This window comes from Tamandua tetradactyla, chromosome 4, assembly GCF_023851605.1.
Source record: "Tamandua tetradactyla isolate mTamTet1 chromosome 4, mTamTet1.pri, whole genome shotgun sequence".
NCBI lineage: Eukaryota > Metazoa > Chordata > Mammalia > Pilosa > Myrmecophagidae > Tamandua > Tamandua tetradactyla.
Window position 1 is genome coordinate 132688726 of NC_135330.1, and position 26367 is coordinate 132715092.

The following is a 26367-nucleotide window of genomic DNA, read 5'->3' on the forward strand; positions in this document are numbered from 1 at the left end:
CCAAGGCCTGAAGAGACACAACTCTTCCTGAGCAAGGAGGTGGAATGCCCATGCTCTGCCTTTAAGACAAACATACCCTCTCCAAGTAATTGGGCAGGTCCACTCTCCTGGCCTAAGGTCTTTTGAGCTTCCACACTTCTACCTCTGAAGTTATTTTTCCTCCTATTTGTCCCTTTTAGTCCAGACTGGCAGTGGTTCTGTTTATACAGATCTTACAACATTCTTGTCATTTTTCTATTCAGTACACTATGATCACGCCCATCAGACAAAAGAACTTCCACAAATCCTTCTTGGATAACTCCATCTCTAATCCTGGCTTTTTCTGAAATGGCTGACTGTTTCCAGGTTTGGTTATATCTACATGTGGATCACTATTCTTTGAGGTTTCCTTTTCTGGAAGCCCAGATTTTCTAGACCATCAATTTCTAATTTCCTTATACCTAAGAATGTTCAGGTCTCAACTTATCTCTTTCCTGTCACATTTCACTATAAACTGCAAGGAGAAGCCAGGCTGTACTTTCCACATTTAATTTGGAAATATCTTCTGCTAAATATCCATGCTTATGGCTTTTAAAATCTGTCTTCTATACAAAGTCAGTCAAAGCAAGTCAATTTTTTTTTTAATTTAAGAAAACAAACAATACACTTCGAACTACCAACAATATCTTGACACTCTATTCAATTGCATTGGTAGTATATCTATCTTTATGCCAGTAACATGCTGTTTTGACCACTGTAGCTTTGTAATACACCTTAAATTCAAGTAGTGTAAGACTTCTGATGTCATTTTTCTTTCTCAAGATATTTTTAGCTATTCAGGGCTCCCTGCCCTTCCAAATAAATTTGGTTATTGATTTTTTTACTTTTGCAGAGTAAGTCTTCACTATTTTAATTGTTATTGCATTGAATCTATAAATCAATTTAGGTAGAATTGACATCTTAACTATAGTTAATCTTATAATCCATGAACATGGTATGCCCTTCCATTTATTTAAGTTCTCTATGATTTCTTTCAGCAATTTCTTGTAGCTCTCCTTATTTAGGTCTTTTGTATCATTAGCTAAACTTATTCCTAAATATTTTATTCCTTTGGTTGCAATTGTAAACAATTTTTTTAAATTCCCCCACAGATTACTCATTACTAATGTATAGAAACACTATAGATTTTGAGTGTTAATCTTGTAGTCTGCCACTTTGCTGTGCTCATTTATTAGCTCTAGCAGTTTTGCTCTGGATTTTTGGGGGGTTTGACATAATGAAAACTATGACATGATAGTATCTGCAAACAGTGAGAGTTTTCCTTCTTCTTTTCCAATTTTGATGCCTTCCATTTCTTTTTCTTGTCTAATTTCTCTGGCTAGAAATTCCAACACCATGTTGAATAACAATGGTAACAGTGGACATCCTTGTCTTGTTCCTGATCTTAGGGGGAAAGCTTTCAGTCTTTCCTCATTGAGGATGATGTTAGCTGTGGGTTTTTCATATATTCCCTTTATCATGTTGATGAAGTTCCCTTCTATTCCTATCCTTTGAAGTGTTTTGACTTCATTGAAATCAATGAAGTTTGTCAAATGTCTTTTCTGCATCAATAGAGATGGTCATGTGGTTTTTCTGCTTTGATTTCTCGATATGGTGTATTACATTAATTGATTTTCTTATGTTGAACCATTCTTGTATGCATGGAATAAATCCCACTTGGTCATAGTGTATAATTCTTTTAATGTGCTGCTGGATTCGATTTGTGAGAATTTTGTTGAGGATTTTTGCATCTATATTCATTAGACAGATTGATCTGTAATTTTGTTTTCTTGAAGTATATTTGTCTGGCTTTGGTATGGGTGATGTTGGCTTCATAGAATGAGTTAGGTAGCCTTCCCTCCTCTTCAAATTTTATGAAGAGTTTGAGCATATTGGTACTAATTCTTTCTTGAATGCTTGGTAGAATTCACATGTGTAGCCATCTGGTCCTAGACTTTTCTTTTTTGGGAAAAGCCAGTCAATTTTACCATATTCTTTGCACTTTAAAACAGGGATCACCTTCCTTCCGTTTGCAATAACACATGCATCATTTCTGTCTAAGACCTTATCAGAAGTATCTTTAGTATCCATATTTCTACCAACAGTCTTGTCAACGCATTCTAGATATTCTCTATCAAGCTTCTCACAGCTCTGCCCAAATGTTCCCCTTATCCATTTAAAAAGATCTTCCAATATGTTTTGTATTTGCAAATCACAATACCCCACTTGTCTGGTACCAAATCTGTTTTAGTTTGTAATCTGCCAGAATACAATATACCAGAAACAGAATGGCTTTTAAAAAGGTGAATTTCTTAAGTTGCAAGTTTACAGTTCTAAGGCCATGAAAATGTCCAAATTAAGGCAAAGCTATAAAAATGTCCAAATAAGGTATCCAGGTAAAAATACCTTGGTTCACGGAGGTTGATGATGTTTGGGGTTTCTCTCTCAGCTGGAAAGGCACATGGCAATATCTGCTAGCATATTTTTGGGATTCTTCAATGACTTCTGTGGGGATGTTTTCTTTATGCATCTCCAATTTTCTCTGACTGCATAGGCTCTGTTGACTGTGGTGGCTCTAAAACTTTTTTCCAAAGTGGTTCCATCTTAAAGGGATCTGTAAGCAACTTCACCTTGAATGGGTGGAGACACATCTCTGTGGAAATCATCTAATCAAAAGTTACACTCACAATTGGTGGTAACATCTCCATGGAAACAATAAGAAAGATCCTACCTAGCAATATTGAATGGGAATTAAATGACATGGCTTTTCTAGGGTACATAATAGCTTCAAACTTTCACATCTAGATACATTTCAGATTATGGTGATTTGATAATTAAGAGTATTGGTAGAGTCCCTTGAGGGACTAAAGAAAAAGAAAATGAACTATTAAATGATCTCATCTGGGAAATCCCTGGTACCATCTCAACCACTGGGGAGTCCCAAGAAAAGAGGTGAAGGCTTTGATTTTAAGGCTTGGCCTTATGAAACTTTTTCTGTAGTGAAAAATCCAAGACTAACTATAATGAGGACTAAGAGCTGTTTCTAGGAAATCTCTTTTGTTGCTCAGATGTTGCCTTTCTCTTTGTAAATGCAACTCTGCAAGGAAAATCATTACCATTCCCCCAACATGGGACATAATATGAAAGTCTCCCTTTCAATATGGGACATGACTTCCAGGAATGAGTTTGTGATTCTTACACTCTGGGATCAGTAATGCCTTCCTAATCAAAAGGGGAGAAAGAAGTGTAAGATAATAAGTTATCAGTGGTTAAGAGAGTTCAAATAGGGTTGAGAGGCCATTCTGGAGTTTTATGCAAAATTCAGTGAGACAGTGCTAATTCCTATGGTTTGCCAAACCCCAACCGACATCATTACTGTTAATACCTAGAGCTCTAACTAAGATTTTATAAAAGTTTCATGCACTAAGTTTATTTACCTGAAGCCTACCTATAACCTCCAGAAGTTTCCTAGGCCAGATAAATTCTGAAATCCTGAAGGAACAGCTTATCCAAGATTATCAATTAATTACAAGTCTCTATCCCTTATTATTAATATCCCTTATCAACATGAAAAAGTTAGAGTGGACTTTGCCCAAAGAGCCCTATAGATTGCAAGAAGGTTCTGAGAATAAGGAGGAGTTAAATAGAGAAAATAGGATTTGACAAATGAGTATGACTACTTGAATCACTATATTGATATTTCCAGTGTTTTGAAATGACTAGAAGGAAAAATTTGAAATAGTAGAATAGTAGCTTATAGCATACTCTGAAATTTGCTCTTTAATTACTTGTTAAATGTACTTTTAAAACAATCATTTTTTTTTCTTTCTTTTCTGTGTATATATGTTATATTTTACAATTTAAAAAGTTTTAAAAAAAGAAGCTATTGGAGAAGTTCAGATGGGCATGAGGTAGATTAAACTACAATGATGGCAGTGACATGGAAGTAAATGAATGAAATCAAAAGATATTTGTCAGGTAAAACCAAAGATTAGAATATGAATCTATTGAGAGACAGGTCGAGATCAAAGTTAACTAGTTACAACTGGATGGAAAGTGGTTCTATTAATTAATGTAAAAATAAATAGAGAAAAACCATGTTTGGATGGACAGCAAAAAAAGGAAGACTTTTAGCTACTTTTTGGATGTGTTGGTTTATGGTAGTTTTAAAATATGAAAGCGGAAATTACAAAAAGCCAATTAGTTATCTCAAAGACTACACCTGAAGAAATTTTATAGACAGTTTAGAGGATATGGATGAAATTGCCAGAGAAGAGTATATATTGAGAAGTGTCTATTGAGAACTTGGGTCGGTCTAATATTTAATGTAACATATGAAAGGAGAAGCCCGCACTAGAGATCAATATGCTTTTGTCAAATAGACAGGAGATGAATAAAGAGAGTGTGGTGTCCTAGAAGCCATGGAAAGGAAATCATTCCATAGAAAGAAAACATTATTGAACTATACTGAGTATTCTTCAGAGGTCAAATGATGTGCTTACAAAAATATATGCGTTGGGTATACTAATATATTGATTGGCACGAATAGTGTCTATGAAAGAGTGTATTTAAATGATGATAAGAATGATTAAGTTAAGACATATTTAAATTCACAAAGAGAAAAAAGAATTAAGCAATAGGGTTCCTGAGAAGGATGAAGGGATGAATTCAAAGTGCAGGTAAACAGATTGAATTTATAGAGGTGAAAGGACTCTTCCCTGGTTTTACAAAAGACAGGGAATAGTTGTGATTGCGGGTGTGGTTGTAGAGTTGTTTATCTGGTATCAGAAAATTTAGATATCTATCTGATCTGATATCTGATAACATCTAATTTCTCTGTAAAATAAGTGTCATGTCATTACTGGGGGCAAGTGAGAGTCAACGGAGATTCATCTGTTTGGTGGAAAGCAGAAAGATCCATAGGTTTAAATTAGACAAACAACATATTCCATTGCAGAGCATGGGCGTGGAAGTTAAGCAGAGAAAACAATGAATATAGCACAGGAGAGAGGTGGAGCAAAGGGCTGTGGAAGATCAGTAAAGTGAACAGTTAATTCTGCTAAGAATTAGTGAAAGCCTGATAGAAATGATTTATGAGATGGGTCTAGAAGGACAAATAGGAGATTACCGGCTAGGGGATGGGTGAAAGATTTTCTTAGCAAAGGAACTATCATTAAGAGAAGAAGGCTTGGAGTAAACTGCGTGCTGACTTTATCTTAGCTTTTTTAATCAGACTGTGTGACTTTAAGGTTGGGGAGTGGTTGATAAAGCAGCTCTTGGCTGTCCTGAGTTTCCCAACTCAAAGCAGCCCAAATACAAAACAAGGGTGAAGGTCAAAACTTCCTGTCAGTTTCTGAAAAAACTGGAAATGTACTCTCAACATACCAGTCCTGAGTTTTATTGAATTTAGTATCTTGACCAAGGCGTGCCAGGATGGCATAGGTCCTGGTATAAAAGGAGTTTTCCTTTATCATGTAACTGTAACATTTTTTTTTTGGGGGGGGGGCTTAGTTCATGGAAGCAAACACTAATTTCTAATAAAATTATGTAATTCTGCAAACAAACAAACAAACAAAAAAGCCCCAACCTCCTCTGGCCTCCTTCTGTCATGCGTTAATCCCAAAGCAGACAGCTGGGTCTGTGACTCGGTATTAGATGCCCAGTTATAGTGGCTCTTTTTTCTCTCACCAAGAAAAGTTTGGGCAAAGAAAGAAATTTGGATGAGCATGTCAGTGAGAAAAATGTTGCAACCAGAATTTTCTGGCAGTTTAGGCAACGTTCTCATTCCAAAAGAGAAACCAAGGGAGTTACTCTTACAGAGCAGTTAATAAGCTAAATGAATTTTCTCTAAATTCAGTCCAGGGTGAGAATAACACATATGAATTATTTTGCATTTTAATATTCTCACTTTTGCTATTATGAGTGTCTGTAATTGATGACTTCTGAAAAGTTAAAAAAATTCAATCTATTTTAGTATCATAGTAAATGACATTAGAAAATGGATATTAATTACTAATGTGACTACTACTAATAATAAGCTAATATTCTCATATTTAATATCCAATTAAAGGATTAATGGCCATTGTCTAATTCATTCTTGTGTTATTAAGCTTAATGTTTTTATGTCAATTTTTATTTCTATGTTTATTATTCTTGGGGCTTTTTATAAATGAACAATGTGCTCATGGATATATTCTACATCATATATTTAGTGGTGATTTGAATAAATTATTTTGATAAACATAATTCAATGCTATCCTTAATCATAGCATGTGCTTTGTTGCATTCCATATTTACAGATATGCATCAAGTTGTCACCATGTGTATACAAACACTGAATTGCATAATGATACAAAATTTGAAATGGCATTAATACTCTATCAAGTTTCTGATGCAAGACTAATAAAGAAATGAGGTTCCCTATATGAGCAACTATAAGTTAATCTAAAATTATATAACTGAAATCATATAACTCTGAGCTATTTTAAAGATGATTTTTGATCTTCTTTTAATTTTCTAAGGAAATTGATTTTGTTGCTGAATTTTGCTCTTAATGTATTAGTGTATATCTTATTTATAAATATTTTCCATATTGTGCATATCACTAGCTAGGATGTTACAAAATAGGCATTTTTTTTTCTCTCTTCTTCTTCTGTTCTGGGTATCCAGTAAACAAATGAAAGCCTGGCTCAAAATAGAGACTTCATGAATTATGTATGATTAAATTTATAAATTGTCAATGATTTTTAATTATCATAAGAGATTTCAAATTGTTTCTTTTAAATCATATTATGTTGTCATCCTCATCGCACTGTGTTTTGAACAAGTTATTTTCAAGTTATTTTCCCATAAAGACCAAAAAGCAACACTTAATTTTATAGTACTGTCTTAATATTTATTATATATATATATTTTTTCTGCAACATTTAACTACAAGTAAAAGACTCTGAAATTAAAACTGGCTTAACTCAGAAGGACATTTATTGCTTACTTTATTTCCAAAGTTACTGGTTCAATTGTTAATTCTGTGACTCAGAAAGCCATCAATTTCCCAACAAATCTCCATCCTTTCACTAGATATTATGAGCATGTAGGTAACGTACACTCACGATTGCAAGAAGGCTGTTGGAACTATTAGCGACATAAGCTCTGATAATTCTCTAAACATGGGAGCAATGACAATTTATTTTTTGTATGCTGTAGAGGGGTCACGTTTCATTCTTTTCCCATGAGAATATCGCGTTATTGCAGCACCATTTGTTGAATCTTTTTGCTATTTATTTGTTTTTTCCTTCATTTTGCTCTTTGTTTATTTTGGGGACGTGCACAGACTGGGAATTGAACTGGGTCTTCCTCATGGCAGGTGAGAACTCTACCACTAAACTATCCTTGCACCCCCACAAACTTTTTTTTTTGTATGCTGTGTGGCGGGGGTCACATTTCATTCCTCCTTGTTTGTATCCCCTTATTGCAGCATCATTTGTCGAATTTTTGTTTGTTTTGGTTTTTCATTTGTTTATTTGCTTGTTTGTTTGTTTGGGAAGTGCATGGGCCAGGAATCAAACCTGGGTCTCCCGCATGACAGGAGAGAATTCTACCACTGAACTACCTGTGCACCCCCCACAAATTTTTTTTAAAAGCTTTGTGTGTGTGTGTGTGTGTGTGTGTGTGAGAGAGAGAGAGAGAGAGAGAGAGAGAGAGAGAGAGAGAGAGAGAGAAAGGAAGGAAGGAAGGAAGGAAGGAAGGAAGGAAGGAAGGAAGGAAGGAAGGAAAGAAAGAAAGAAAGAAAAGGAAAAAAGAATGAAAGGAAAAAGGAAAGGCACAAACAAACTTTGAGGTCCCTGTGAGAATCTTCCCCTTGCATCCTATTGCCTTGAATCAAGTCACAAAGCCCAGTCACTGTTGGAGGATAATTAAGATCTCATGATTGGCTTAGACCAATCCCTGAGAGAGTGGAATAAAAATCCCACAATTGTTATGACCAGTTGCTTCCATTAACTATTGCAGCATAGCAAACCAATTTAATTCACTATTATCTCTCACAGTACTGTGGGTTGGCCAAGGTAAGCTGTGGAGTTCCAGTTTGGGATCTCATGTGGTTGCATAGGCTGGGTATCAAACATGACACCCGTGTCTCCAATGTCTGGTGCCTCTGTCCTCCTCAACTCCATATGAGGTTTCATCCTTCAGCATCTCTCTTCTGCCTTGCATTTCTCTGAACAAGATGGGATGAGGATATTAATAGCCTTATATAGTAGATGGCTTCCAAGAAACCAAGGATCAATCTGCCTGTCTTCTTGAAGGCTAAGCCTATCATTTCTTTTAACATATTTGTTAGTCACAGCAATCACAGTCCAACCCCAATTCAAGGGAAGGGGAAATAGACCCTCAGTCTCCATAGAAAGAGAGTTTTAGAATTTATTTAGAATTTACAGTCATTTTTAGTCCCCTACACCAATTATTATGCACTGTCTGGGATACACAAAATGCTACCTTGAGAAAAATCAGTTTTGCCAGCAAAGAAAGTCTGTTGAACAGAAAAACTATGTCCCATCAGATTTTATGAGTGAACAGACATGTTCTCTAGTAGTCTTAGTTATACAGATGTATACTTATATGAGGATTCTAGTCTTATTGGGATAAAAGTCAATTATTTGTTAAGTGTATTATACTTGAACTAAGTTAGTGACTCTCATTTTTCCCCTCTGGCATTATTACACAAATCTAGGTTGGAAGCCTTCCTTGTCCATGGTATGTAACACTGAGCTCTTTCTCTTTGATCTCATCACCCTCTAATACTATAGTTGCTGCATAACAAAATACCTAAAATTTAATGACTCAAAATGATAATACACTTTTATTATCTTTCACAAAGTCTGTGAGTCAGGAATTTGTACAGGACTCAACAGGAATGTCTTTGCCTCTTCTTTCATGTTTGGGGCTTCAAATGGAAGATGTAAGTTGGAGGCCTGGAATCATCTGAATGTGGAGATGGAGGATTTGCTTCCAAGTGGTTCAGCCACTTACCTGAAAGATCATTCTTTGCAAGATGGTTCCTATTTGCATGCATTTCCCCATACCAGCTTGAATATCTCCATGACAAGGCAATTGGCTTCTCCCAGTACAAGTATCCAAAAAAAGACATTTAGGTAAAGGTATACTACCCTTTAAACCTACTCACAGAAGTCGTCTATTGGCCATACAGTCCAATCTTGCCTCAAAGTGAGAGGAGACCACACAAGGACATGAACACCAGCACGTGAGGGTCATTTAGGGTCCTCTTTTAGGCTGCTTAACACAGAATCTATCATTATCCACACAGTATTTACATGTATGTTGCTTTCTTCTCAACTGTAGAATGTTCAGTTACTAATTCTTTTCAGTCCATAGCAATCTATTTTAAATAATCTGTGCTCTCCTCATTGTGGTTTTTCTATTCATTTATCTCCTGCTTCTTCATTTCACATTTCTATTATTCTTGCTATACAATTGGCAATCATTGCATTCTGTCTGATTTTTTTTTATTATTATTTATTCTACCACAGTATAATATTTTGTGTTTTGGGGGAAATTTACTAAAATGATATTATATTATAAATCCATCTGGTATTTTACTTTTTTATTCAAGAGTATGTTTTTTAGCATTTAATTATAGTGTTATATATACATATAGTGAGTTGCATTTTTTATTAAAAATTTTAATTAAAAAAGTTTAACTTACATGAGTTCATGTTTGCAGTAAAGATGTCATTCCTCCTCACCAACCCTCCCCTTCTTCTACTTCCTTGCCCAGAAGCAACATAGCAAAAAGGCTTTGGAAAATCTTGTAATGTTCAAGACCTCTGCAATTTAAAAATACAAATGGTAACACAGCATGTTATGCATGGTTAAGCATTTTGTTTTTCTACTTAGTATGTTTTAAAGCTCATTCCATGTTTACAGTGCTAGAGCAGGACCTCATTCTTTCTATTATTTTTTAATTATGTTTTTATCCTCATTCTTTTTAACAGATGCATAATATTCTGCAGTGGGGCAGTGCTGTAATTTACTGAACTGCTGTCTATCAATGGCTGCCGTGTATGTCCATGTATATATGTACTTGTGCCCACAGCTTCATGCATCTTTACATGCCCCATTTGCTTTCTTCTCTGCTCATTTCTTCTTTTCTCAGTTTCTAATATCAATGCATTTAAATTAAATAGGGCCAGTTTAAAGATTTCTGAAAAATAGTTTTAGTTTATCAGAGCAGACACTAAATAAATCTAATAAAAGGAAAGCTCATATACCATCATCCGCATCTTACAAATCCTCACATTTGCACCTATTTCTGTGTCTGGCACATGGTTGACACTTGATGCAGAGGGTCCATCTTCAGCATCAGAAACAGGGCTCAAAGGAATCTAGAGGGCAGATGCTAGAAGAGAAGGCCTGAGGTGGTTGCCTTTTGATGAAAATCAGGCATGTTCTGTGAAAGGAGCATGGCTTCCATTGCAGACATCCCTTCTACACAAAAGGAAAGACTTATAGGAGTCCTGTACACAAACAAAAGAGAATTTTTTTGTCTTTTCCTGGACTTTGGCTGTTTGGGAAATATATATATTCATAAGCTTGGAATTGTGTAATCTATGCTGAGCAAAAAATATTAGCTACTCTTCTGCCAAATGTTGGGTGGGATCTTTTCTTTAGGTTGCATCCTTGGAGATGTGACCCCCACTCATTCAAAGTGGATCTTAATCTCCTTACTGGAGTCCTTTCAGAGAGGGACATTTTGGAAGGGACCCAAATGTTTGGAGATGACTAAAGAGCCAACACTGATAGCAGATATTTGGGGATGCTAAGCTAAGAGATGAAATCTAAAGTTTCCCTAGAGAAGCTATGTGAGGACCCATACATGCTTAGTGAGAAAGTCACTGAAATCAGAATCTGAAAGCGATGAATTGGAAGCAAGGACAAGCAGATGCCAACCGCAGGGGTTCTCAGCTAACAGAGCTTTTCCAGATGCCAGTGGCCTTACTTCAAAGTATCTTTCTCTGGATGCCTTAATTTGGACATTTTCATGGCCTTAGAACTGTACATTTGTACCCTATTAAGTCACCCTTGTGAAAATCAATCCATTTCTAGTATATTGCATTCCAGCAGCATTAGCAAACTGAAACATATATTAAGTATAGAATAAGTTTATTGGATTCTTAAAAGATCTAATCAGAATTTTTATTGTAGTTGAACAGAATATATATATTACATTAGGAAATTTAGCACCCTTATATTGTTAAATCCATCTATTCAAGAGCTAAGAATATCTGTTTATTCAGATCTTATCTTTTGTTTAAACTTTAAAAATTTTCTCCATATCAGTCTACTATATATTTGGAATTAATTCCTAGAAATTTCAGAGATTTTTGTTTTTTGTGTTTGGGAGTGGTGGTTTTTACTATTTGCATTATGTCATAAAAATATTTTTCTAGTTAGTTGTTGCTGGTGTAGAGGGATTTTATGATTTCTTTAAGTTGATTTTGAATCCAAGAATCTTATTCAATTCTCTTAGAAATTTTGATAGCATTTCTGAAGCTTACTTTAATTTTTCTATGTAGATGAAAATGACATTTCCAAACACTTTTATCCTTTTCTACCCAATCGTATGCTTCTAATTTATTTTCTATACTTCATAAGATAGACTTTCTGGGATGACAATGGTAAAATGCCTCACTACAAATTTTGATAAACATATTTACAATTTTGTAAATCACTGCTTTATTTAATTTTAGGTAATTTGTTATGTACATATATATTCAGGATAATTCCTCCTTGTCATTTAACAATATTCCTTTCTTTAAGTATATTTTATCAATTAAGCTTTTAAATCTATTTTATTTTCTTAATTTCTGACCAAATATATGTTTCTATTATTATAGTTCCTTTATTTCTTTTCTGAGAAATAATATATAATTGGATTTATTTTTACTTTTAAATTGTTCATTTTCTCTCCCCCTCACTAAATGAAAGGGAAGTGTTACCCCATCGTTATTTTGCTTTGCATTTCCCTAATGGTTATATATATATAAAGTTTATGATGTCTTTTCCATTTCTGCAAAGAAAGATGTTGGTATTTTAATTAAAATCGCATTGAGTTTAAAAATTGTATAAGTTGTTTACATCCATGGTTAAATTTATTCCAAGATGTTTGGATCTTTTCATTGCTAATATAAATGTATTTTTTCTTGATTTCTTCTTCACATTGTTCATTAATAGTGTAAAAACAGTATGATTTGTGTGTGTTGACCCTGTACTCTGACAGTTCTTTTATTAGTTCAAGGTGCTTTGTTATAGAATCTTCCAGATTTTATGTTTATAGGATCATGTTATCTTGGATGGAAAGCTTTATTTCTTCCTTCCCAATTTGAATGCCTTTTCCCCCTACTTTCTCTGGCTAGAATTTCCAGTATAAAAATTGAATACTAGTGGCAACAGAAAACCTTTTTGTCTAATTCCTAGAAAGTTTTCATTTTTTCACCACTGGATATGATGTTACCTGCCTTTTACTACGATATAGAAATTTCCTTCTATTTTTAGTTTTCTGTGTGTTTTTATCAAAAAAGAGGTGCTGAATTTTGTCAAATACCTTTGCTGTATTAATTAAGATGATTATGTGGTTTTATACTACCTTCTATTTGTGTTATATATTACAATAATATTCTTATATTGTACCACCCTCTCAGTGGTTGTTTCAAACTATGGTTGTTTGAAACTGTATGTACCCTAGAAAAACGTGTTCTTAAAATTAACCCATTCTTGTGGGCGGATTCCATTGTAAGTAAGACCTTTTGATGAAGATATTTCAGTGAAAGTATGACCCACCTCAATCCCTATTACATGGATTTCTTTGTAAGAGAAGGAAATTCAGAGAGAGATAAAGAATCCGCTGAAGCAATAAGCTAAAATAATGAAGCCAAGAAGAAAAGCAGATGCCACTATGTGCATTGCCATGTGACAGAGGAGCCACGTGCTACCAGCAGCCCGTGTTCAGAAACAAAGCATTACCCTGATGATGTCTTGATTTGGACTTTTTTTTTTTAGCCTAGAAACCATTAGTGAATAAATTCCCATTATTTAACCTAACCCATTCCTTGGTATTTGTTTGAGCAACCTAGGAAATGAAATCACTGGCATACCTGGGATAAATCCCATTGATCATGACATATAATTATTTTGAGGTTCTAATGGATTTGGTTTGCTAGTATTTTGTTGAGGATTTTGACATATTATGGACCAATATACCTTATCTGGTGCCTTTATCTTCCTTTACTATTAGTATAATGTGGCCTCATAAAATGAATTAAGAAGTATTCTCTCCTCTTCAATCTTTTGAAAGAGTTGAGCAGGGCTGGTCACCAATGAAGTCATCTGGAACTTGGATTTCCTTTGTTGGGAAATTTTTTATTATTGATTCAATTTCTTTATTTGTATTGATCTGCTGTAATCTTCCATTTCTTCTTGAATCAGTGTGGCTAGTTTGTGTGTTTCTAGGAAATAATGTGTTTCAACTAGGTTAACTAATTTGTTGGCATGTAGTTGTCCATAGTATCCTCTTATAATTCTTTTAATACTGTGGGATCCTTTCTCATTTCTGATATTAGCTATTTGTACCCTTTTTTTTCTTTGTCAGTCTAGCTAAAGGTTAGTCTATTTTGTTGATTCTTTCAAAGAACTGACTTCTGATTTCATTTATTCTGTACCTTTTCCTATTTCAGTTATTTATTGTAATCTTTGTTATTTCTTTCCTTCTGCCTGCTTGGGGTTCAGTTGCTCTGCTTTATCTAGATTTTCCAATTTTTAAGGTCAGGTCTCTGATTTAAGATCTTTCTTTCTTTATTGTAACCATTTAGAGCCATAAATTTCCCTCTCCAGCACAGACTTTGCTGCATCTCATAAATTTTGGTCTGCTGTGTTTCATTTTCTTTACCTCAAGATATTTCCATATAGACCCCATGATTTCTTCTTTGACCAATTGATTTTTAAAAGTACATTGCTTTATTTCCATATATCTGTGAATTTTCCAGTTTTCACTGTTCTTGATTTTTAGCTTCATTTCCGTATGGTCAGAGAAGATATATTATATGCTTTTTTATTGACACTTGTTTTATGACCTAGCATATGATCTTTCTTGGAGAGTGACCCATATGCCCCAGAGAAAAATGTATAGTCTCATGCTGTTGGGTGAAGTGTTCTACATATGTCTGTTAAGTATAGGTAGTTTAAGTATCATTCAAGTCTTCTATTTCCTTTTTCATCTTCTGTCTATATGTCTATCTATAATTACAAATGACAAATTGACGCCTCCTGCTGTTAATGTAGAGCTGCTTATTTTTCCCTTCAAACCTGTCATATTTGCTTTATATATTTTGAGGCTCTGCCATTAGGTGCATATATATTTATAATTTTTATGTCTTACTGTTGAATAGACCTGTTCATCAGTATCAGAGGGACCTTCTTGAATTAACTGTATTCCTTTTATATCATCTGTAGTTAATTTCAGCAAAATATTAGTTTCTTTTTGTCCTCAGCAGTTCGTAACACTATTATGTAGGTGGATTTTATTTCCCAGTTTACATGTAAAAAATTAATTTCTATAACACTTTGTCAAGTGTGGAGAATTAATTTCAGATAACAATGTGAGTTTAGATCAAAGTTGGATAATAATTTAATTTCTTAAAGGATGAAATTTGATCCGGAGAAAGTCTAAGCTTATTCTTTGATATTACGTGATTTAGTGGTCTTTTGCAATATACCCAAGATAAAAGTATTTTACATTATAGTGTTAAACATATGTTGCCATCATGTAAACTGTTATAAGTGATTTAATAAAATGTGAGCAAAACAAGACACTCGTTTGAGCTTGAAGCTTAACCAGTTTATAGGGATAGTTTGAGACACTTCACCATTGTTATTCAACACATGGATGCAATAAGGCTCACTAAATACAATACATACACACATGCAAATGTACATGCACATATATACACATGCAAAAATATAAATGCATATATATGTGAATGGGTGTGTATGTATAATGTTAATATACTATTTTAAAAATATTCATCCAGTGCTTTGAGCATGTTAGGCTTACTTTTAGAATCTGATGATATATAAAATAAATTATCTACTCTTTTCCTTGAATACCTCACTCTATTAATTGGCACCCCAAAACCAGGAAGAGTACTATATATGCTTTAGCATTTCACATCAGTTCTCTCCACTATGACTGACACTGTTATTGTAACTATTGGGGGAAGAATCCAATTAGAACTCAATAAATCTTTCATTTATTGTTTTTGTTTTAAGTAGGCAGAGACATACAAGGTGGGGGCAGGAGGAGTGGCAATGAAAAAATATATAAAAAGGGATAAAGCCAAATGTCATTCTGTACCAGAGTAGAATCTCATTATAATGTTTCAGTGAAATATAGAAATATCATTTTTATAAATTTTTAAAACCTCATAATCATATAGCATATATTAATAGTAGAGGGAAGACACAATTACTTGCACTATTGCAGAACAGCAAGATAAATAAAAGAGTATAGCAATTTATACAGATAATGATAGATGTTTTATATATCTGGGATGACTTGCTTCATTAATCTGGAGTAAAAGACAGTCACATTTCTTTTTTGCCTCAGACAATCACTCTTGCCATTACCTGCCTTATTAGCAGGAAGTATGTATTTACCTCTTGGTGGCTGCACCTACTCAATTGTTAAAAAAGAAACAACAACAATGCAAAACTTGACTGTTATCGTATCTATAATGAGGTTCTACCCTGCTTTCACATATTAGTAAGAGAAGCTTTAGTTGTCTGATAAGTCCACTTCTGTTATTTCATTTCCTTATCCCATACAGTTGTTGAGGTGACATACTCTCATAGATGCTTATCTACTATATAAATGATATGCTAGTCCATTTCCCTAAGCAGACCAATTACTACCCATTCTTAGTTTGAAAAAATTACTGTTCTTACTTATATGTCCAATCACTCTCTCCTGAAGTGTGAATATCATCAAGATGGAAGGGTCTAGAGATTCTTGAAGTAGCTGTCAAGTTGCAGGATCAGCCAAAGGTTTTTCTGTGAACAACTCTATACTAAAATTATTTATAATATTTTTTAAACTTAAGTACCAACTTAGATTTTCCTTTTCTTGGGTAGGTCATCCAGGACCCACAGATGTCAGTAACTTTGAATATCAGGATGTTTAGTGATTCTATCCCTCATATCCTGTAAGATTCTGGGCCCTTTATTGAAAAATATTACATCATTTTTCACAAAAATAGCTTTGCCTACCAAAGACATGGCAATGACTTGAAAGCATTCAATAACTCAAGTGTTCTTGTACTTTTACCTTCCTATATTCTACCTGCATAAATAAAGGGAACTTTTATAATACTGCTATATAGCCTAAGAAGATTAATAAAAAATAATGATGATAATAAGATGACAAAAAATAAAAAACCTCAAGCAGTTACTACAATTTCATTACTGATGTAACAAGTTGAAAAAGGAGATTAAATGCAGAGCTTCATGTATTGAACCTCAAACCCTGTCATCTGATAAGTTGGTGAGGGTGGAGGAACTGATGGATGATACATTCTGGACATGTCTTAACTGTTACAACGACATTCTTCAATTTTCTTGAGTCTTCAATTGTTTTCTCATTCTTAGCCCCTTTAAACCCACTTTTTATAGATCTTGGTGTGCAAAGAGTGTAGAAATGGGAGATTTACACGTGGAGAACATTAGATCAAGGAAATGTGAAGAAAAAAAAGGCTCTGGTTAGATCCTTTAGTCCATTTGCAGAACGACGGAATTCAGTGGTGCAGAGTTTCCTCTGTCCAAAGGCACTAGGTAGGGCTCAAGAAGTGGCTGCAAGTGAACCCATTCTTTTCTTCCCAAACATGCTTTCTGCATGGGTTTACATTTAGCCTGGAAGCACAGATGGCCTTTTCTAATTGGCCTTTTCAGAGGGTCCTCTTTTATTTTTCCAATTAGTATAACTTGGGCTAGGAAGGATATTTTTGTAATTTGTGCAAAATCCTTTATGTGCTGGCAAAAGCCCTGACTGGAGTCTTTGGAGATGATAGTAATAGTCTCATGATATGTATAGACTCATTTATTTATCTATAATTCTGGAAATGTGGCCCCTCTCCTCCATAAAATCTCTGAGCAGTTATATTTGAAGTTTGAAATATTTTCCATGTGTCACTTATTAAATAAGGAAAAATGAAAATTCATTGACCATAGCATTATTTAGAATATTAGCCACATCTAGGTAAAGTCAAAATGAAATGAATAGCCAAGTTATGCACTCAGTCAACCTAGGTATTTCTTATATTCAATTGCTCATTTAGGGAGGAATAAACAAACCATTAGCAAGAGTTTGTTCATTCCTTCATCCTTCAATTTCAATTTGCCTATGTAGACAATACTTACACTTCTTTTAGTTGGGCAACACATTCGTTCTTGCTGCCAAAAAGACAGAACATCTGAAATCTGTTTTTAAGCAGTGTCAGTTTTTCAAAGTAATAGGCACAACAAGAAGAAAAGGAACATCTGCTATCTGCAGGTTTTCTTTTTTTTTTTCCTCCCAACATCAATCCAGCAAGTCTTTGGCAAGCAGCTTCCTCAACTCTAAGTCACAGAGATGTCAAAGGAGAGTCAGAATGAGAGTGGATACCTCTGTTGAAATGTCACTTTGAAAGTAAATAAAATCAATTGAAAAGAAGACCATCAAAAACAAGGAAGTTTAGCAGTCAGGAGATGAGTTGGACTGCATTCACAGGTAGTTGGAGTAGCCACATACAGGAATAACATTTTTTCCCTAAGGCAAGCTCCTTGGTTATTGATTGTTTAAGATTATAAAACACAATAGACATAATAGAAATTTAAAATGTAGATGCTCTTTCTACCTTGAAATTGATTTAAGACTGCCTACTATTGAACATAAATTAGTATTTTAAAATAAAATAGTATGTGAAAAGCTTGAGATATTTCTATTTATAAAATACCTTCAGAAATCATAGTAATAGTTGTCAATGAATTTCACAATGCAGTAATGTGTACAGCATCTAAATTCATAATCTTTGGGTTTTATTTTCAGTTCCACCACTAAGATCTGTAACCATAGGAAAATTATTCTATCTCCCAATGATGAATATCCTGATCTGCAAATTTGAACATGGTAGCTAACTATCTGGGGTTTCATGAGAATTAAAACCATGAAAAACACTTAGAATTGTGCTAAGCGTGGAATGAGTAAACAGTAAATTTTTGCATTATTGCCGTTATTCATTAAAAAATATAACATGATTCATTATCATCCCTTCTGCAGGAAACCTATGTGTAAAGAAGCAAATTTCTTATTTTCAGTTACTCCATTGCTGATATTATCAAAGATATTGACCTGCAAACAAACAACGGTGATGTAAAGTAATGTTCAATGTAGAGCTATCAGTAAAAATAATAGTACAAATGGAAAGGACCTAAGAGTGCTTCCCAAAATTTGTATTTAAAGCTATTGTACAGGTCCCCAAAGAGCTAACAATAGCAAAAAAAAAAGTAGTCAAGTGATTATGGACACTAAATTTCAAAGAAGAAATTATCAGACAGTCATTTAGACATGGTTGCTTTGCCAAATTGATAGTAGATTTACTATCTAGAGTTGGGACAGAAACTCCCCTAGATCTCTAAAAGACTTTGTCTTAGTTTTCCAGAACCGCTATCATAAATAACACAAACCTGTTGCAGCTAAACAACAGGAATTTATTGGCTCATAGTTTCAGAAGTTAAATGTCCAAAATCAAGATATTAGAAAGGCTTGCTATCCCCTATAGGACTGGAATGTTCTGACAATGGCTGACAGCAATCCTGGGGTTCCTTGGCTTTCCCATCAGGTATCCTTTCTCTTCTGAGCTCCTACTATTTTTCAGCTTCCAGTTCCTGTCTGTGGCTTTCTCTTTAGAAGGTCTCCAACCCAGTTTCAGTAGGCCACACTTTAACTAAAAATAACATCTTTGAAAGATGTTATATATAGTGAGTTCATATCCATAGGAACAAAAATTAAGGTTAAGAATATGTGTCTGTTTGGATACCTAATTTAACCTATTGCAGACCTCTGTAATCTTTGCTCATTTCTTTTTCAGATGTATCTACAACCAACACATCTTCTGACCCCACCAAATATCTCATTCTGCTTAATGCAGATTTTCACGTTTACATGAAAAGCCAAGAAACAGAGTCACCTCAGAAGCTTTTAGTTGGGGTGGGATGCAGATTTCCATGGTTCTTTTATTAAAATGTATACTACAGTTTTAATATTTTTTTTAGCTTTTTTATTTCCATATCTTGTTTTGCTTACCTGTCTTTTTTTGCCAGAATTCAAAAAGTTGGTGTATTAGTCAGGGTTTTCTAGGGAAACAGAACCAACAGGAGATAAATGCAAATATGAGATTTTATTAAAGCACCTCATGCGACTATGGGCACACATGAGTCCAAATTTCAGACTGCAAGCTGGGAACTCCAAGGAAAATTTCAATGAATTCCCAAGGAGAGGCTGGCTGGGTGAATAGAGATGAAAATTCTCTCTTCTGACTGCTGAAGTCATCACTTCTCCTTTTAAAACCTTCAACTGACTACATTAAATGTCTCATTACTGAAGATACTTTTCTCAGTTTATTGTACATGTAATAAGTCATGGATGCATCAGTTTACTGATGATTTAAGTCCACAAAATGTCCTCACTGTAACAGTTAGGTCAGCGTTTGCTTGGCTAGACACCTGGGTACAAGTTGACAGGTTGACACATGAACCTAACCATCCCAGTTAGGTATACAAAGACATGGAAACGCTTTGACATTTCTCTTCTCCCTAGAGAACAGAATGCCCCTTGTATACAACTTCTTCAATATTCAGGTGGATATAAGTAGATTTGAAACTTGGATGACCAATGGCCATTCTTCAGTAGAACGATCTCCTTGAAAAAAAAAAATCTTGAAATGCTTTCCTTTGTAATTTGTTAAAATGAGCTTCCTAGTGAGGTTGAATAGTGTTAAAGTCGAACTCATGCAGCTTCTGCAGATTGGCCTAAAGATAATGCCAAATTCAAATTTTCAGAACTAAAATAATTCATACCTTTTTAATGGATAAAAGTATTCTAGAATTAATTACCTTCCAGGCAAACTTTATTGAGATAGTTGATGGCGGGTTATTTTACAGTTGCCGAATAATCCAGATGGGAGCTACTTGTAAAATTTTACTTGCTACCACTCTTACCAAAGGGTTTTGCCTTCATCTGGTGGAGGTGTGATATGGTGAGCAGCTGCTACTTGTCCCTCTGGAGGTTGAGCTATGAAACTTCAGCGGGGTCCTTGGAGAAAGACCCATGGTCTTTCTCCAAGGAGAAATATAGGAATGATTTTTAATGCTAAAGATTTTTGGACCCCTATATAAGATCTGCATCAGGTTTCCTGAGAAGCAATATTTTTTCAAAATCATCAGGATGTATTTCTGAGTCACACTATTTGGACAGCCTCTCATGGAGAAGAATGTTAAGACAAACTACCAGCAAATGCATTATAATTTCCAAATTTTAACTGTTTTTAATCAAAATGTTTCAGTCTATAGTTCTTTTGTCTCTTACTCTTACCCACACACAGAGTTTATTTCTTTTGCATAAAGGATGGACCAATATTAAATAGAATGGCTCAAAGGTGACTTTTGTTATAGCTTTGGTAAAATGCTCCAGAAAAGCTCTATTTGTTGGGTGTTTAATATCAGATCCAGGAGTTCATATGCAAAAAAAGCACTGTTTTTGCTATGTTCTTAGAAGTCTGCTTTTCATGAGGATTATTTTTAGCCCCAATACATTTTATCCTGTTGAAAAGTCTTTTATCTCATCAGTTGTTATACTATGTATCCAGAAAAGTCCTGTCTGTCAACATACTACTGCTTTCAGGAAATCTGATGATGAAAAAGAGAAAGAAGATAAGGTGAAAGCCAAAATGCTCTATAGAGTAAGATCCTTGGATAAACAACTTTTGGGTTAGATTATTTTCTATTAATGTTCTGCTTTTTCTCTCTTTCACATTGAGAACATTTTATTCATTCATTCTATGGTGTTTCAGCTTTGATTAGTAATATGAATCCATGTTCTGAATCATTATTAAAATTATAATAGCTATTAAAATTACTATTTTACCATGATGTATTACATCATAATTATAATTTTATTCTAGTATCACTTCATATTCAAACACTGATATCCTCTAGGCACACCAGATTATTTGCCACTCTATAAACATGCCTTGTGGGTTTTATGCCTCTTTATTTACATAGTTTTCTTGGCCTAAATTGCTCTTTACCGTTTCTCCTTCCACTTTTGAAATCCCAGTCATCCTTCAAAGCCCAGTTCAAATACATTTTTTATACACAGACAACTTTTCTTGATGCCTTTAATAAAAAATAATTCCTCTTTCCTCTGTGCTTCAATAGTGTTTTATCTTACATAAACTACAGCATTTAGCCCGGTTTGCTTTGTATTTTAAATATATGAGGAATGTACTAAGATACCTCCTTATACGTTTTCATAAATTATAATAATAAAATTAACACAGGGAGTAAGATAAAAATGTTATTCAAAATCACATGAAAGAAATATGATGGCTCCACAATTACCTAATGAAAAGCTAGCAAGCAAATTTAAACAAAATATATATCAACCAGAAGCTCAAGACTGACATTAGAGTGAGGCAGTGTTGGTCACATATGGAAACATAATCACAAAAATAAGAATGTGGAAGATAAATGAGGGTTGAAACCATTTCTGAAGTACTCACAAGAGACAAAGCCTTTGCCAATGTATTACAAATATGCTAATCATATTGGTGGGAAATTCTGTGGTGAAATGGATACAGTTGGCTATGATACATATTAAATATTCAATTTGTCTAATGTAAGTTTTGATATTTCATGTTCCTCAAGCAACTTTTTAATTTTGATTTACCTTCCTGCAAGAGAGAAAAAACTAAAGAGAAAAAAATGTATCACGTAAATATAGAGTCTGTGGTTTGTGAATGTTTCTAAGAAAAGAATACATCTAATTTTGTTTGTTCATAAAATGCATGTAGTTGGTTAATATATGTCTGAATCTGCAAAAGAAAACTGACTGGGGGTGCATGCATCGTTGCACCTCATGCATGAAGCTTTGGAGGTAAGCCAATAGGATTTAAACTCTGCAGAAGTATTTTGATATAGATGTGTGAGAATTTAAGAATATTTAAAATTTCTGCATATTTTAATGTAGTCTAACATTTCCTCATCCTAAATTTTCAGCACATTAGGGAAGCTTCTATGCCTTATCCATTTTGTAAATCTAGTGCCTAACACAAATCTTGGCCTAGCTTTCCTCAACATATATTTATAAATTCATTCTGTAAGTCTGGTACACTCTGCTATGATCATTAATAATTCATCTTTGATGGCCTAGCTATTAACGCATTCATTCAGAATGTATTTTTATGACTTCCATACACCAGGTAGCCATTTCTGAGCATATTATTCCTAAATATTCCTACACACCTTCTCAGAAGCAGATCAATTCACCTAATGATCAATCTAAAATATGCATTTTTATTTTTTGAATCATAAACTGGTTTCTAATCTTTCCTTAATTTACTATAAGGACTCCAAATTGCATCTGCATGCATGACCACACATCTAAAGAGAGATCTCTTCCAGCAATATTTGGCCTGTGACTGAGTCCAGTCTAATGGGGTTGACAGGCACTGATCAGTTAGACCTCTATGCCATACCATTAAAGGGAAGAAGCATGCCATCTGATGCCCCTTATATCCTTTCTTATGATTGAAATATTGGCTTGATAAATGGAATCTTGGACCATTTTTTAGTATAAAAATAAAACTATGTATTGAGGGCCTCATAGAAGGAGCTTGGCAACTGACATCATGAAATACTGTCATCTCAGGGCTGGGCTATTAATTGAGAGAGAAATTAAACTCTCACACTTATTAGCTACTGTTTTTGGCCTTTGTAATGCAGCTTATCCAGCATGTCAATAACTACTCATTTGGACTTTACAATAACATATTGAAAAATGTTCAATTGTCTTCCCTACTGGCTGTAAATATAGACTAAAGAGAAAAATAAAAGCAGTACACTAAGGGGCAAAAAAAAGAGCTGAAGCTCTTTCAAATCTTCCATTTCTATCTCTCAGCCTCCTAGTCTCCCATCTCTCTGCCCTTCAATGTACCAATCTTTACACTCTCCTTCTCCAGCTGCACAGGTGAGAATCTTATGCAGAGACACAGTAAACTTTTCTCAAAAGTTGTTATGGAGATCCAAACACAAAGGTTTTCATTAGTCAAAAGTTGACTATCAGGGTACTGTATGATGTTCAGTCATGATTATTGAATCATTATTGGATATGTGGTATGAGACAGGAAAACCGGAAGTCAGATTATTATTACGAGACATGTTATTATTGACTTCGGTATAAAAAGCTAAAGATATTTCTAGCCCTTAATAATTCCGTGTTCTATCTCTAAAGAAAAGTCATGAGTCTTTATGTATCAAATAATGCAGCATCAAAATTTTGAAAGAAAAAAATACAGAAAAACACAATATAATTAAACCATTGAAGGAAATGAAGACCAAGTAGATAAAAAAAATTAATGAGTTTATAGAAGTCTAAAATATCATAATTAACGAGGTAGACCTACTTCATATGTATTAAACTCAGTAACCTCTGAGGAGGCTGTAACAAAGAGTTTAGCTGACCATATCTCTGGTTCCTAGCAAGTAGTCTCAAAACCCTGGTGGGGTGGGGGGTGCAAGGGTAATTCAGTGGTAGAAGTCTTGCCTGTCATGAAGTACAATTCCCAATCCATGCACTTTCCCCCAAGAAAACAAACAAGCAAAACAAACAAAAAAAACAAAAATTCAACAAATGGTGCTGCAATAATGGGATACTCACATTGAAAAATAATGAAATATGATCCTGCCATACAGCATACAAAAAAAAAAAAAACCTGGGAAGTAATTTCTAAATCTTTGGAATTTCCTGTGTGACTGGAATGTCTTGGGTTTTCATGGTAGACCACTGGGACCACACCTGATTGTTTACACACTCCCAGAAAGACCAACCATTCGATTAGAGGGTTGGGGCTTTGAGTCACAGGTACTAATAGTCCAATCAGGTGGAAGGAAAAGTTCTGGGTTTGAAATTAACCACCTGAGCAATGATTCAAACCAACATGCCTATATCATGAAGCCCCAATAAACATTCTGACCACTGAACTCAGGTAAGCTACTCTGCTTGGCAAAATGTTTTAAATATTATCACACTTCAATGTTGGAGGGTAATTCATCTCTCAAGATGATGGAATTTTTATGTTTAGGACCCTTTCTGTCCTCTCCCCATGTGTCTCCTCCTTAGGATCCCTCCGATTTGTATCCTTTAGCTGTAATATAATTATAATCATAAGGAGAGTGCTTTCTTGAGTTCTGTGAGTTGCTCTAGTGGATTATCAAACCTGAGGGTGGTTGTGTAACCAGATGGTTAAAATTGAGGGTACTTTGGAGACCCCCAATTTTGTGGCAAGTGTCTAAAGTGTCTCTGAGAGAGGTTCCTCCTGCAGTATTTGATCCCAAGCTCATTGCAAAGACTCTGATCATGGATAATTTGCCAGAAAATGACTACAGGTTAGGTTACCAAAATAGTCAATAATTTGGCAATAGACAAAACAATATCTTCATAAAATAAATTAATATGTTTCAATTAAAACTAGAAAATAATAAAGAAAGAAAATCCAAACAAAGGAAAACTTACCACAAAGATTACAAATAATGTTCGAGGGAAGCATTTGTGACTTCCATTTCTGTAATATGGTATACTAGATGGCTGGACAGATGCCAGTGATGGGGAAAATGCTGAATATTATGCAAAAGCATCTTATTTATATAATAATTATGAGCTAACAAAAACAAAAAAATCTCAGACAAAAATGATGTGAGAGAGAAAACTCAGAGAAGTAAGTAGAATCAGTTTTTTCTTGAGGAAATTCTTTGAGGTAATTTTCCAAACTTAGTGAACTCAAACATTTTTCTGAAGGTTTATTAATCAGCTATAGCCCTTACCTTGCAGAGCTAGGGCAATATTCTCCAGGAGTTGTATTTGCCTCAGCTCAGCCAGCCTATCACAGATGAGGCTACGGAATCTCATAAGTTATTTTTTCCATAGAGTTGGTATCCCAAACACTCATGCCCTCAGTTTAAGGGTAAACAAAAAATAAAAATATTGTCACCAGCCTACTCAGTCTTAACAAGAAATATGTTTAGTTTTGCAGAGATCAAAGAGAAATAACTCTGAGAATTTGAAACAGATCTCACGAGGGGCATTTCTCAAATTCACTCTGCATGAATGACAGAGAAATCTCGACCTCAAAAAAGTATTCACAGTCTCAGAATATTATATACTTTGTATACCTTGAAAAAACAAAAGAAAATCATTCCTGGAGGATCCCAATTTCATGATTTTGCACTTTTTGGTGTTTAAATTATATATCAATGAGGAGTGACTAAAAAAAGTTACAAGTCAAAATACCCTAAGCTGCTGAAGTGAAAGAGTTGGTATTTAAAAAGCAGGTTCCAACTTCTTCTATGGAGATACAAAAAGTCTGGTATTTAGATAACAAACTCTATGTACACTTTTTTAAATTCTCATTTATTATGAAAAATGTCAAATACATACAAATTAGAATAGTTTACTAAATCGTTTACTTATCTCCCAATTTTAACAGTTGGAAAATCATCCAATTTTGTTTTATTTGTATTCTAACACACAATGCTCCAAAAAATATTATTTAAAGGTATAATAACTGAGAAATCTTTAGAATTGATGAAAGGCACCAAGCTGCATATTCAGGAAGCGTGACTACCCTATGTTTTAATTTCTCAGGCTTCTCAAAGCAAACACAGTTAAATGGGTCAGGTCAAACCATGGAGAGATATTTGCTCCTGGGTGTAAGGTCAGGAAAATGGTCAGTCAAGGCATCACCATGCTCTTTTCTTAAAGACCAACTCTCAGTGATCCCTGGCTTCTCAGTCACATGGCAAGACACAGGATGGCATCTGTTGGTCTCTCCCTTCTCTTCAGGTTCAATTGATTTTAGCCTCTTGCTTCTGTGGCCTTTTTTTCTGTGCCTGAATTTCATTCTCTTACAAAGGACTCCAGTAATAGGATTATGACCCATTCTGATCGAGGTGATACACACCTTAACTGCAGTA

General features: G+C 34.4%; 1 long non-coding RNA gene across 2 annotated transcripts in view; it reads right to left on the minus strand.

Moving 5' to 3' along the window:
• The window catches only part of LOC143679358 (uncharacterized), a 196254-nt gene that overhangs the window by 158812 nt on the left and 11075 nt on the right, over positions 1-26367 (minus strand). For both annotated transcript variants that reach the window (XR_013173683.1, XR_013173684.1), the window contains exon 2: positions 9740-9860. This is a non-coding gene — a long non-coding RNA (uncharacterized LOC143679358). The remainder of the gene's footprint in view (positions 1-9739; positions 9861-26367) is intronic.